Raw genomic sequence first — 14,712 nt, forward strand, 5'->3', positions numbered from 1 at the left:
TGACAAATAAAAAATCTTAGGCAATCCTAAGGCCAAATCCTAAGACTGAATATCTTTTTTGCCAAAAGATGCTAGGTAAGCTTGTTTGTCCCTGATTCAATTTCTAAATCTGAATGCTAGCCCTGACATGCTTTTGAGCACATTACATAAACTTGTTTTTACTTTTGAGATAGCTTATGGTAGTTTCTTGAATAGACACTAACCTCTTCGAAGCAAATACTACAAGAGGATGCTGCCAATCTCAACTGGCCCAAACAGTAAGGCTGAACTTGATACTATTATAACCTCAGTGCGGTGCGTACTCAATCACGTTCACTGTACCTCTGAATGGTGACGAACAGGTGATTATTGGCTGACTTTAGATAACTAATCAATGATATGAGATAAGAGGACTCTGATTCAGGCAGCCAATGGGAAAATACTGCCTTAATGTTATTAAATAGGTCCTTACCAGTGTATTTATTATATAATTTGAAGCAGTCTTCCAAAGCATCTTTAGCTAATTCCTAACAGAGTGGTATTCTAGCTATGCAAAGACTCTTTTTTGAAAACACATCATTCTTTTGTATTCTGGCTCACGTATTCATGGTTTTCCTGGTGCAAACAAAGAAAGCAATAACCATTAAGACGTAAAGGACTGAAAGCAAAGGGCCTCTTGAGTTTTGTGCTATTATTTTGAATTAATTAATAAGAATGGAATTGTGCAGGCATTGTTGCCATTATCATTATGGATGAGCTCATACATTAATCATTTAGCTCCCCTGGTTTTGATTTTTTATATCATACCAAAGTGCATCTTATTTATAAATATATGAACTGATGTGGTTATATGTGATAGAAGATTCTCTTCATAATCTGTTCTGTAACCTCAAGGGACAATATGTTAGGAAAAAACTAAACTACAGAAGGAAGGAGACCTCATTCTACGATTTCTTCCCTGTGAAGAATATGTAATATGGAGGTTTCATGGATGAAATCAGGGAGTTTAACCCCCGATTCTAATGCATGTAGTAGCTGAGCAGGAAAAGAGAATGCTCAGATGTACTCATGATCTCCTCACCAGCCAAGATGATTTATAAAATTCCAATTTCGTGAAGATGCACCTGGACGTTCCAGGGCACGGGACATCTTCTCTGAAACATATTACAGCCCTTTCTCAGTCTCCTCTTTCCTTGCTATTTAGCATGAGCAAAAAGCAGCGTCTGGGGAGACTCCTCATTTTCTGAAGACTTAGCTCTTACCTGCGTGACCTGCACAGGTACGTATTTTGTGTTGGGGAGATCGTTCCTCTGAGCGGCCCCACTCCCACATAGACGCATGTAATCCGTCTCACAGGAGGCATGAGTCTACAAGTGACAAGACACAGGTGGGGAGAACTGGCAACTACATAAAAAAAAGACACCAAATAGTGTCCACCTACCAGTCAGATGCTACTCCATCAGAACGGAAAACAATGGAGAGAATGGAGATCTTTCAGTTCAGCATGATCCATCTTGAGCAATCTGTAATCAATTCAGGGACACCTCCTCTTCACCCCTCCTCTCCCCTCCATCATCTGTCTGCATTTGTGTAGCTCTGAGAACAGCACGAAGAATACTTTGACAAGGGTGTCATTTTAGTCTGAATGCCTCAAAATGACTGTGGGGGGGGAGAAAAGTTCTCCTTTGCCTTCAACTCCAAAATAAAAATGATTTGAGGAGAAAGAAAATTTCCCCAAGAGATCTACTTTTGGTACTGGGTGATATAGGACTGCCCTGACGATGAAGATGATTTCAGGGTGAGAGGGAGGCTGTGACATTAGGAAAGGGTAAGTCAGGGAAGCCCAGTGGAACCTAATTTCTCCCACTTAAGGGACTTTAAGGGGGAAAGCCACTTAGAATTTGTCATCAGAAATTGGGATCCAGGCTCTGCCTTTTGTTATCTATGCGAACTTATTCGTGAATTTAACATCTTGGAATTTGTTTTCTTACTTGCAAAGTAGAAATAATTCCTAAACTAGGGCAATGTGAATATTAAGTGAGGTCACGTATGTGTGAGCACTCCCTGCAGGACATAGGTTACATGGGTGGACAATGCTATTTGTACTGAATAAAAACCACACAGTTTAAATTCTGCAGTAGGGAGAGCTTACCCTCGGGCTATAGTCAGGGTGAGCGGCAATCTTAGACAGGGACAATATGCACTGAGCCCTATGCCCCATAGATGCCCTAAATGTGCACGTACATTTCGCAAGCCACGTGGACCTTGAATGTGAGTGAAAGGAGGAAAGACTGGTCACCAGGGCCTCCACTCACGCTCTCTGTGTGCTTTTCTCTTTGAGACTTCCCCTTCCATACCACTGACCTCACACAGCATTTGCTTGCTGATGACACAGGCCATCCTCAATCATAAATACCTCAGAGACCCCATGTCAATGTATTTGTTCTCCCAAGATTTCTTGCTGTGTTAATTCAGTTGATATGTCACTTATAGAATCTATAGATCATATACAATCTTATATATGATCTATAGATTCTCATTCTCAATCTCTCTCTCCTTCTCCTATCACAATATATTTGTTAAAGAAATCGAGTTGCCACATTTTCTTGATCCAGTCTATCCTTGATGGGCATTTGGGTTGGCTCCAGGTCTTCGCTATTGTAAACAGTGCCACAATAAACATACATATGCATGCGTCTTTATAATAGAATGATTTATAATCCTTTGGGTGTATACCCAGTAATGGGATCGCTGGGTCAAATGGTATTTTTATTTCTAGATTCTTGAGGAATCACCACACTGTCTTCCACAATGGCTAAATTAATTTACACTCCCACCAACAGTTTAAAAGCATTCCTATTTCTCCACATCCTCTCCAGCATCTGTTATCTCCTGATTTTTTCATGATCGTCATTCTAACTGGCATGAGGTGGTATCTCAATATGGTTTTGATTTGCATTTATCTAACGACCAGCGATGATGAGCTTTTTTTCATATGTTTGCTGGCTGCATAAATATCTTCTTTTGAAAAGTGTCTGTTCATATCCTTTGCCCACTTTTTTTATTTTTATTTTCTTGTAAATTTTGTTTAAGTTCTCCTTAGATTCTGGATACTAGCCCTTTGTCTGCTGGGTAGATTGCAAAATTTTTTCCCCATTCTGTTGGTTGCCAGTTCACACAAATGATGTTTCCTTTGCTGTGCAGAAACTCCTAAGTTTAATTATATCCCATTTGTCTATTTTGGCTTTTGTTGCCATTGCTTTTGGTGTTTTAGTCATGAAGTCCTTGCCCATGCCTATGTCCTGGATGGTATTGCCTAGGTTTCTAGGGTTTTTATGGTGTTAGGCCTCATGTTTAAATCTTTAATCCATCTAGAGATAATTTTTGTATAAGGTATAAGGAAGAAATCCAGTTTCAGCTTTCTGCATATGACTAGCCAGTTTTCCCAACACCATTTATTAAATAGGGAATCCCTTCCCCATTGCTTGATTTTGTCAGGTTTGTCAAAGATCAGATGGTTGTAGTTGTGTGGTGTTCCTTCTGAGGTCTCTGTTCTGTTCCATTGGTCTGTATCTCTGTTTTGGTACCAGTACCATGCTGTTTTGATTTTAGTAGCTTTGTAATATAGTTTGAAGTCAGGTAGCATGATGACTCCAGCTTTGTTGTTTTTTTTTTTTTTTTTTTTGTTGTTGTTGTTTTTTTTTTTTTTTGCTTAGGATTGTCTTGGCTATGTAGGCTCTTTTTTCATTCCATATGATGTTTAAGGTTGCTTTTTCCAATTCTGTGAAGAAAGTCATTGGTAGCTTGATGGGGGTAGCATTGAATCTGTAAATTACTTTGGGCAGTATGGCCATTTTCACAATATTGATTCTTCCCAACCTTGAGCATGGAATGTTTTTCCATCTGTTTGTGTCCTCTCTTACTTCCTTGAGCAGTGGTTTGTAGTTCTCCTTGAAGAGGTCCTTCACATCCCTTGTAAGTTATATTCCTAGGTATTTTATTCTCTTTGTAGCAATTGTGAATGGGGTTTCACCCATTATTTGGCTCTCTGTTTATCTATTATTGGTGTATAGGAATGCTTGTGAATTTTGCACATTGATTTTGTATCCCGAGACTTTGCTGAAGTTGCTTATCAGCTTAAGGAGATTTTGGACTGAGACGATGGGGTCTTCTAAATATACAATAATGGCATCTGCAAACAGGGACAATTTGACGTCCTTTCTTTCTATTCGAATATGCTTTATTTCTTTCTCTTGCTTCATGGCCCTGGCCAGAACATCCAATACTATGTTGAATAGGAGTGGCGAGAGAAGGCATCCTTGTCTTGTGCCAGTTTTCAAAGGGAATGCTTCCAGCTGTTGCCCATTCAGTGTGATATTGGCTGTGAGTTTGTCATATATAGCTCTTATTATTTTGAAATACAATCCATCGATACCTAGTTTATTGAGAGTTTTTAGCATAAAGGGCTGCTGAATTTTGTCAAAGGCCTTCTCTGCATCAATTGAGATAATCGTGATTTTTGTCTTTGGTTCTGTTTATGTGGTGAATTATGTTTATTGACTTGCGTAGGTTGAACCAGCCTTGCATCCCCGGGATGAAGCCTACTTGATCACGATGGATAAGCTTTTTGATGTGCTGTTGGACTCGGTTTGCCAATATTTTATTGAAGATTTTTGCATCAATGTTCATCATGGATATTGATCTGAAATTTTCTTTTTTAGTTGCATCTCTGCCAGATTTTGGTATCAGCCTGGATAAAGAAAATATGGCACATATACACCATGGAATACTACGCAGCCATAAAAAATGATGAGTTCATGTCTTTTGCAGGGACAGGGATGAAACTAGCAACCATCATTCTCAGCAAACTGACACAAGAACAGAAAACCAAGCATGTTCTCACTCATAAGTGAGTGTTGAACAATGAGAACACACGGACACTGGGAGGGGAACATCACACACTGGGGCCTGTAGGGTGGGGGGGCTAGGGGAGGGATAGCAGGGGGTTGGGGGATCGGGAAGGGATAGCATTAGGAGAAATACCTAATGTAGATGACTGGGCGATGGATGCAGCAGACCACCACCATGGCACATGTATATCTATGTAACAAACCTGTATGATCTGCACATGGACCCCAGAACTTAAAGTATACTAAATAAATAAATAGAAAAAGAAACTGAGCTGCTTGTACTGTAGAGCTTCTTATGTTCTTTCTGTATTCTGGAATGTGTTACTTGCATCCCCATGTCTTCAATGCCTTCTTCTATCTCGTGTATTTCTTGTAAAGTGGAAGTTGGATCCAAAGGCTTATTCAGGTTCAAGGTTATAGTAAGAGTACCTTATAGACAATGTTGTGTACTTCCCTTTGCACCTTCAGGAGGCGTATGTTGTGTGGTTTTCTCTCTTTTTTTGTGTGGTATTGAGATTGATCAGTGGATATGAGCATGATCAGCCTGAATCATTCATCATAAAGTTCATGAAATGGTTTTGACTATGGGTATTTCATTAGGGTTTGCAAATTACCAATATTCCACTTTTATCATCACTTTTCTATTTACTGGCTGGGATTCCTTCATAATTAAAAACTTTCACTCATCAAGCATTTGGTCACTCTTAGGTAAAACATGGGCAGGGAAAACTATACATGTTTGCATTTTTCACTTTACCAGTTTTCAAAATGAGTTGGTTCCCTAGCATTCTTCAAAAGTGGCCACCAATGTTGTACTGTTTGCTTTTAGTGTAATTACAAATGCATAAATTTTAATACATTTAATGTGTTTTAATTCAATTATAGTTACTCTTTATTTTGACATTCAAATTATTTCATCTTTGGCAAGTGTAACTGCCTGCAAGTTGATTACTAAATTCTCTTAACCCCAGTAACCTTGAATAACTTCCTTGCTTTCTATAAAAATAAAATATTCTAGAGTCTAGACCCATATTGGACATTTTTTGAGCCTGATCTGGAATCAATTATTTCCAAAATCATCCAGTCTTGTTTTACTGGTAAATAATATTTAGAGATCATACCCTGGTTAGAAGTGGTCAGTGTTACTGGACTGGTCATCCTTCCTTGGCACTTCCAATAGACAGAAGTAGATAATGTATTTAAATGATTTTATTTAAATACATCCAATCCAAATTTATGATTTAGTAGTGTTATCATCTTTCATTTTATATTTAATCTTATTTCTCTTATGCTGAAAATATTGTTTCCTAAATATACTAGCTTTGCAATGACAAATGCAATGCCATTACTTTTGAAATGACTGCTAAGAATAGAATTAAAATTTCCTTGTAATTCCTTTTGACCATAGGATATAGTCCAACTGCAGATGTACTGTCAAATTAGAATGTTTTATTGTCACTTGAAATAGTCTTTTATGAGATTAAGCTAACAACTTGTTATATAGCAAGGCTCACTTGTTAATTTTGTTTTTTTTAGGGACTAATTTTTTTATTTTAATTTTGCTTCATAATTAATTTAAATGTGTATATGCCTTTCCAAAGACAAATTTATTAAATAAGGTATATTCAGAAAAATATTGGCTCCATCCTTTCCCCTCTACTTTGTTCCTGTTGTCCACCACAGGTGATCATTTAAAAATAATTTTTGGTTTGTCATCTCATTGAAAAAAACATGAAAATTTTTACTTTGTACTTTTTAAATAAAAGGTAGCACACTATGTATGCTATTTGCCCCTTGTTTTTTTCCACTTATCACTACATTCTGGAGGTCATTCCACAGCAGTATTTAGAGGTATGCCTCATTGTTTATAGCTTTAAAAGCTTCCATTTTGTAGATTTACTCTAGGTAATTTAAATAGTCCCATATTGATGGACATTTAGGTTGTTTTCAGTCATTTCTTATTATAATAACACTGCAATACATAGCCTTTGGCATTTGCATTTTTGCCAAAGTATCCCAGAAGTGACATTTTAGAAGTTGAATTATCTTCCATCAAATTTTTACCATATTTATTCCAATCTTTAACATACAAGCGTGCCTACTTTCCCTTAGCCTGGCTAAGAGACTGTGCTGTCACACTCTCAAATTTTTGCCAATCCAAAGATGAGAATTATATGTCATCGTATCTTTAATTTGCATTTCCTATTATGAATGCGATTGAGCACCTTTTTTGAGTTGTTTGCATTTTTTTCCAATAAACTCTAGAATTGGTGGTAATTGTATTTATTTTTAGAAGTTCGTTGAATGTGGGGAATCTTTTGTGATATCACTTGGTGATATAAATATTTCATTTTACTATGATTGAGTTTTTTGCTTTGCTATTTTGGTGTTTTCACCATACAAAAGAGTAAAAAAAAAAAACATTATGCTTTTCCTTTGTTACCTGTAGATATTGAATTTTTTAAAGCTTTTCTCATTCTAGGTAACAATAATATGTTCTCTTCCAGAACTTATATAATTTATAGTTACATTAAAATCCTTGATTGATTTTAAGTTAATCCCGGCATGTGGTATAAGAAATGGATCAAATTTTATTCTTTTTCATAGAGCTATTCAGTCATCCTAATACTCCCTGATATAATGTCTGTTCTTCCTCACAGATTCGAGATCTCACCTCTAACATATACTAAATTTTTACATGCAACTGAATTTATTTCTCAATTTTCTCCGTTGTTCTGTTTGTTGATCAATGTGCTAATACCATGTTCTTTTAATGTCAGTATTACATGTTTCAGTATTTAGTAGAGTTAGATCTTCCTCATTGTTCTTTTTTATTGTTTTCCGTTACTATTATTGCTTGTTTGTCCTTTCAAATAAAATTTATAATTAATGTGTCTAGATGCAGAAAAATTAACTTACCATTTTAAAAATTGGGTTTACATTAAGTTTATAGATTAACCTAGAAAGAATTCACATCTTTATGAGGTTGAATTTTTCTATCCAAGTAGATGTTCTATCTTTTTATTTGTCCAATTATCCTTGTGTATCTTCAATAGTGTTAAAATTTTCATCTCATAGGTCTTATTATTCTGGTTTGGTTTTGCTGAGCTTCTGAAATCTCTGGCTTGTGTTTCCCACCACTTCAGAAAACTCTTGACTATTGTCCCTTAAAATATGACTTTTCCCATTCTCCTCTTTCCCTTCTGGAATTCTGACTATGTGAACATCAGGCTGTTTAGTAATGTCCCACATGCTTTTAAACTCCTTTTTGTTTTCCACTATTTTGTTTTTCCATGTTTCAATTTGAATTTTTTTATTGACCTGTCCTTGAGTACCTCCTCCCCTCTCCTACACAATGAGTGTGCCATTACACTCATTCATTGAGTACATAATTCCAGTTACTATATTTTTTTTTTTTTTTGGCTTTTCAGTTCAAGAATATTCATTTCGAAAGACTTAATTTTCTGTGAAATCATTTATTTTTGAAATCTACTTTCACCTAATTCATATGATTAGTAATTAATCATGTTAATCATAGCTGTAAAGTCTTTGTCTATTAATTTCAATATCTGGATCAACTGTGAGACTTTCTGCTGTCAGTTTTTTCCTCAGGTTTTCATCACATGGCTCCGCATAATAATTCCATTTAAATGTGGGACATGGCTAATAACACTTTTTAGAACTTCCAGATGATGCTAATCTTCCTCCAGAGAGATTTCATTCTTCCCTCTGCTTGGCAGATAGAATGTCTTATTCCAAGTATGCACTGAGATCATTAGAAGCTGAGTTGAAGCTTTAAGGAGACTCTGTTTATCCCTGGTTACCTTCTTCCTAAGGAATAGCCATATATTGGTTTTCTGGTGCTCCAATAAGAAATTATTGCAAACTTAGTAGCTTAAAACACAAATTTACTCTAAGCACATCAGAAGTTTGATATCCGTTTCACTGGGCTATGATCAAGCTAGGGCAGGGTTATCTCGTTTTCAGGAGACTGGGGAAGAATAGGTATTTGGTGTTTGTTCTAGTCAAATGCCAGCACAGAATGCCTAGTCACATTTGAATTTCACATGAACAATAAATAATTTTGACATTTTATGTCGTAAATATTGCATGACTTATAAGAAAAATAGTTTATTGTGTATCTGAGATTCAAATTTAACTGGGCCTTGCTATCCTTGTCTTTTCCAGCCTCTAGAGGTTGTCTACATTCCTTGGCTCATGGCCCCTCCTTCCAATTTATAAGAAGTAATAGCATCCTCAAGCCCTCTCTTTCTCCGCCTCTGCAGTAACATTGTCTTTTTCTACTTCTGCTGCTCCCACCTCTTTCAGATAAGGACCCTAGTATTAGATTGGGTCCACCAAGATAATCCAGGATAATCTCCCCATTTTAAAATCCTAATTTAATCACACCTTTAAATTCCTTTTGCCAGGTAAGGCGACATATGATCAGGTGCTGGAGAATAAAGTAAGTGCAGACACCTTTGGGGGTCACTATGTTGCCCCCCACAAGTCCCCCAAGTAAGGTGGCCAGATTTAGTAAATAAAAGCCCAGAATGTCCAGTTAAATCTGAATTTCAAATAAACGACAGATCATTTTTAAATTTTATGTCCTAAATATCGCATGAATTATACTTAGAAATTGCATATTGCCTAAGATTCAGATTTAACTGGGGCTTGTCCTATATTTTCCTTGGCGACACCACTTCCTCCAAAGCCTACCGTGGATCCTGATGTCCTCCCTTTAGAACCTTTCCTTATGGCTGATCCTGAGCTCTAATTCTGGTCTTCTAAGAATGGCAAGATTGCCAAAACCTCAAATATGCTTTTCAGGAACATCTTGCTTGCTTCTTAAACTTTAGGTAGATATCCTGAAGGAAAACTTACTCACGTGCTAAGCTCAGGCTCAGTTCTCTGGCTCGATCTTCTCACCAGCAGCTTAGTCCACTAAGTCGCTAATTCCATGCTTTTGGCCCCACATAACTGCCACAATCTCTGCTGGTTTCTCTTCTCCCCGGCAGTGTTTTTCCGCGCAAAGTGCAGCCTTTCAGCTGCTTTTCCTACACCCCAAACCAGCAACAGTTCCCAGGAAAAAAGCGGCTGAAGACTCTCAGCTCACTGTCCACTGCTCCTTCTCTTAGGAGCGATGAAGCCCCTAGTCCTGGTAGTTTTGGCAGCTGTCTGATGTCATTCAGTAGGGTTTTCATTATCTACTAGGCAGGAATGGTGTTTGGCTGCAAACTCCTTACAGCCCAGATCTTCTGACAGCCAACCCAGGGTTTTTTTTCCCAGAATTGTCACAGCTGTGAGGTGGCTGGTGGGTGACAGGAGCGCAGGTGCAAAGGGTGGAGGTGGCGTGGTGACAGCTGAGTGGAGAAGGTATGGATGGTCACATTTGTAGCTGGCTGGGCCTCAGATCTTGGCAGCAATGTCTGACCTGCGAGGAAGCCCAGCAGGCCCCTCTGAACAGTAGGCAGTTGGCAATGGCTGTTTCCTGCACACCTACCTTTTCTTTTTGGTTACTGTATTGAAACTCAGTCTGAGGCCATCTGAAACTGTGCAAGGGCTGAAGCTTTGTCCTGAGCACAAATTAATGTCATAATTCTTAAACTTTTGCCCACCTTTACTCATGCACCACTCTCAGTAAATTCGCAGTCACTGCGTCTTCACTGATCATGGTGATCTTGCTCCTGGCTGTGAGTCAGACAGGGATATTAGTGGGAACGGGAATCATTATGTATCCAAGGACAAAGGCAGGCGGGCCTCAATCTTGGAGCTTCTTGGTCATTTTTGTGCCACTTACTTTGCACCTGGGGCATAATTTCTTGCTGTCAGGACCAGGCTTCCATCCCTCAGATTTCAAAAGCTATCATTTCTCCCCTCTCCATCAGATGCATCTGCTCAGGGGATCCTGAACTAATTTGCACTGGTGATGGAAGAAAGCAGGCAAATTACTGTAGAGGACTTTAGCTCAATCGGAGCACGTTTCCTCCATTTTAAGCTTTAAAAAGCCCTGAGCTCAAAGCCTGGAGCCTTGACTCACTAAATAGCCTTCTCTGAGGTGAGAAATTCTTGCAGGGTAGGAGGGAGGGGGACTCCTTTTTCCTTATCCTGAAATGTCAAAGTGTCATTTTACCTATTCATAAAGAGATGATCAGAACAATGTCAAATTTTAAATCAATAAGATATTTAAAGGGAAGCAAAGGCACCATATATTTCTCAGGCAAGATGAATATTCTAGGAAACCTTGAGATGATATCACAGGTTAGAAAAAAATTAAATGTTCCTGTAAAACCGATTTCATGCAGAGAAAAAGGAGCTCTTAAGCACTGTTGGGAGGAACGTAAACTAGTACAACCACTATGGCAAACAGTATGAGAAGTCCTCAAAAAACTGCAAATGGAATTACTACTCAGTCCAACAATCCCACTACTGGGAATCTATCCAAAAGAAAGGAAATGATTATGTCGAAGAGATGTCTACACCTCCGTGTTTATTGTTGCACCATTCATAATAACCAAGAAATGAAATCAATGTAGGTGTGCAACGCCAGATGAAAGCATAAAGAAAATGCGGTCTATATACACAAGGAAATACTATTCAGTCATAAAAGGAATGAAATCCTGTCATTGGTGGCATCATGGATGAACCGGAGGACTTTGTGTTAAACGAAATAAGCCAAGAACAGAACATCATGGATGGACCGGAGGACTTTGTGTTCAATGAAGTAAGCCAGGAAGAGAAAATTAAATACTGCATGTTCTCATTTGTATGTGAAAGATTTAAAAAAGGTTGATCTTGTAGAAGTAAAAAGTGGAACAGAGGATACTAGAGGCTGAGAAGAGAAGGGGAAAGGGAAGCAAAGGGGAAAAAAGGACAGCAAGACTCAATGTGGGATGCTGGATGGCATCCCGAAACAGCAAGAGGATATTGTGTAAACATTGAGAAAATCCGAATAAAGTATAGATTTGAGGCTAGGCATGGTGGCTCATGCCTGTAATCTCAGTGCTTTTTGGGAGGCCAAGACAGGTGAATCACTTGAGGTCGGGAGTTCGAGACCAGCCTGGTCAACATGGCAAAATCCTGTTTCTACTAAAAATACAAAAAAAATTAGCTGGCTGTGGTGGCGCATACCTGCAATCCCAGCTGCTTGGGAGGCTGAGGTGAGAGGATAACCTGAGCCTGAGAGGTGGAGGCTGCAGGGACCTGAGATCGCACCACTGCACTCCAGCCTGGGCGACAGAGAAAGACTCTATCTCAAAAATAAAATAAATAAAATAAAAGAAAATGTATAGTTTAGTTAACAAGGTACTAATTTTGGTTCATTAGTGATGACAAATGTATTCTATAGCAATGTAAGATGTTTAATAATGGGAAATTGGGTTGGGTGTGGGTATATGAGAATTATCTTCACAGCTTTTCTATACATCTGAAACTATTCTAAAATAAAAAGTTTATTTTAAAAAGTGATTTCACATGCAAAGAAGGTGTTGAAAAGCAAAGGGAGGTGGGGCAATAAAAGGTTATACTTATGACTATTATAAAACCGAACAGAAATAGTAATAGTGAGCACAGATTTACAGAGCGTGTCAGGAAATCATCTTTATCTAGAAGTAGCACAGCGGAAATGGAGCATTTCAGCTGGGGAGACCAACATCATAGAGCCCAGCAGCACCAACTGGGTTCTCACTCAAGAATAACCCTGAGAAGCTTTCAGGGAAAGAAAATGTATATAATTCACAGCTTTTAAAGAACTAGGGCTAGGAGCCAAAAAATATTCTTAGATTCTCTTCTTTCAGCATCTTAACATTAACTTAATGGAATGAATGATTCTATTCAGCTGTTTGAAATGGGAAGTCTACCTCTAAAAGTAACCATTTTATTGATTTTTTTCTTTTGAGACGGAGTCTCACTCTGTTGCCCAGGCTGGAGTGCAATCATGTGATCTTGGCTCACTGCAACCTTTGCCTCTGGGGTTCAAGTGATTCTCGTGCCTCAGCCTCCTGACTAGCTGGGACTATAGATACGTGCCACCACACCCAGCTAATTTTTCCTATTTTTAGTAGAGACAGGGTTTCATCATGTTGGCCAGGCTGGACTCAAACTCTTGAACTCAAGTGATCTGCCCACCTCAGCCTCCCAAAAGCGTTGGGATTACAGGTGTAAGCCATAATTTTTTTAAATAAGACATTCAATTATTTGCTTTTTTCAACCATTTTTACGAAAAGTTTCAAACGCACACACAAAAGTGCAGGGAACAGTATAATAAGCCCCCACGTGCTCATCACCCAGCATCACTGGTCATCAAGATTCGACAAAGCTTGTTTCAACTATTCCCTCCACCCACTCATTTTTCCCCCTAGAATACTGTGAAACAACTCCCAGATATCAGAGACACTTGATGCATTTTATATGTAAACACATATGAAGCACCTACTTACAATATACTCTTTTAGGAAGTGAGCATACAGAGTCATATAGGGTTGTTGCCAAAAAAGAAGAGCTTAAATGTAAACATGATGACCCCAATTCAGAGCACAAAGTCATAAATGCCATGGCAGAGACACAAATAAAATACTCTAGGAAATCAGAGTAGGGGTGGAGAATTTCGGCTAGGAGGGCCAAGGTGAAATTTTGTGATGAAGGCGGCATCTGACTCAGACTATAAATGATGACTGGAGGGGAAGAGCTGGCCACGTCCTCTTGCCTGTGCCCACCTCTCTTCCTTCAGACATACATGTGGGCAGGGGGCACGGCAGAAGACAGTTGTTTCTTTAAAAAATGAATACACCACCATGAGCCAAATATTATAAGCAACTTTAGCCTAATTTGATGAAAAAGAAAGCAAAGAAGGTGAAGTTTTCTATGAGCTTAACAGAACGGGGACTCAGAAATTAAATGATGATTAAAAAAAAATAAAGATAACTATAGTTCTTGCATCCCTGAGTTTGAGATATTCACCTGCTGTGGGTATTTGAAGATCTTGGAGAGAGAATAGATAATTATAGAATTAAGTTTTGCCTTGGAGGTAGCAAAATGCCAAAATGAAGTGTATGGTGTCAGAGTAAACCCTAGAAATGAGGAGAGCCACTTCTTCAGGATGTCTATGTAGAGCTCTAAGGGAAACCCAAGGATAAGGAACCAGGAAACGTTTGTAATAGTAGTTTGATTTTTCTCAGTGAAGTGGAAGCAAGATAACGTGTCAAGTGTCGGGAATGGGATTTAATTGGAAATGAAGGAATCCACAAGCTATGATGACGTCATGCTCCAGGTTCTGCCCTATATTTCCAGCCAATGAGCAATGAGGTGAGATCACATGGAGATTTCTGACCAATGAAATGTGGGTATAAATGCCTTGTGTTATTTCCATGATGAGCCACTTGAGAGCTGGGGGGGTCATCTTCATCTCTCTCTTCCTGCAACCACAACCCTGGAAGCCGCATGGTGAGAAGGTAAGATCACAAGACGGGGAAGCCCTGAATTCCAAATCATTATATGGAGTGCAGCCCAGGCAGTAAGCATCAAGCATCACATGCCTAAGATATGGACTTGCCTTCTGCTAACCCACTGACATTTTGTAATCTATCTGCTAGCACGGCACAGCATAGGTTATCCTTCCTGGAGCCATACTCTGTGTCCAGCTGAAGGTAGACAGCTTAAATTTGTAGCTAGCCAGGCCTAGGAAGCACCTGTGTTTCCCTCTAATGTGTCTGCCAGATTTCTGCAATTAGATAAAACTCTAAGAATAGCAACCATGTCTCACACCCCCCTCATAGGACCTAACATAGTGTTGAACAAAGATGCATTGAGTGTTAAAATAGATTTG

The 14,712-nt window shown here is 38.6% G+C and overlaps 1 long non-coding RNA gene across 1 annotated transcript; it reads left to right on the forward strand.

The window, feature by feature from the left end:
• Window positions 1–7,968: 7,968 nt before the first annotated feature.
• Window positions 7,969–11,576, forward strand: LOC116562346. The gene is made up of 3 exons (XR_004273886.1): window positions 7,969–7,981; window positions 8,428–8,434; window positions 11,500–11,576. It is a non-coding gene; the product is annotated as an uncharacterized LOC116562346 (long non-coding RNA).
• The last annotated feature ends 3,136 nt before the right edge of the window (window positions 11,577–14,712 follow it).

Source organism: Sapajus apella, unplaced genomic scaffold, assembly GCF_009761245.1.
Source record: "Sapajus apella isolate SASKATOON/1434 unplaced genomic scaffold, GSC_monkey_1.0 scaffold32, whole genome shotgun sequence".
In the NCBI taxonomy this organism is placed as follows: domain Eukaryota; kingdom Metazoa; phylum Chordata; class Mammalia; order Primates; family Cebidae; genus Sapajus; species Sapajus apella.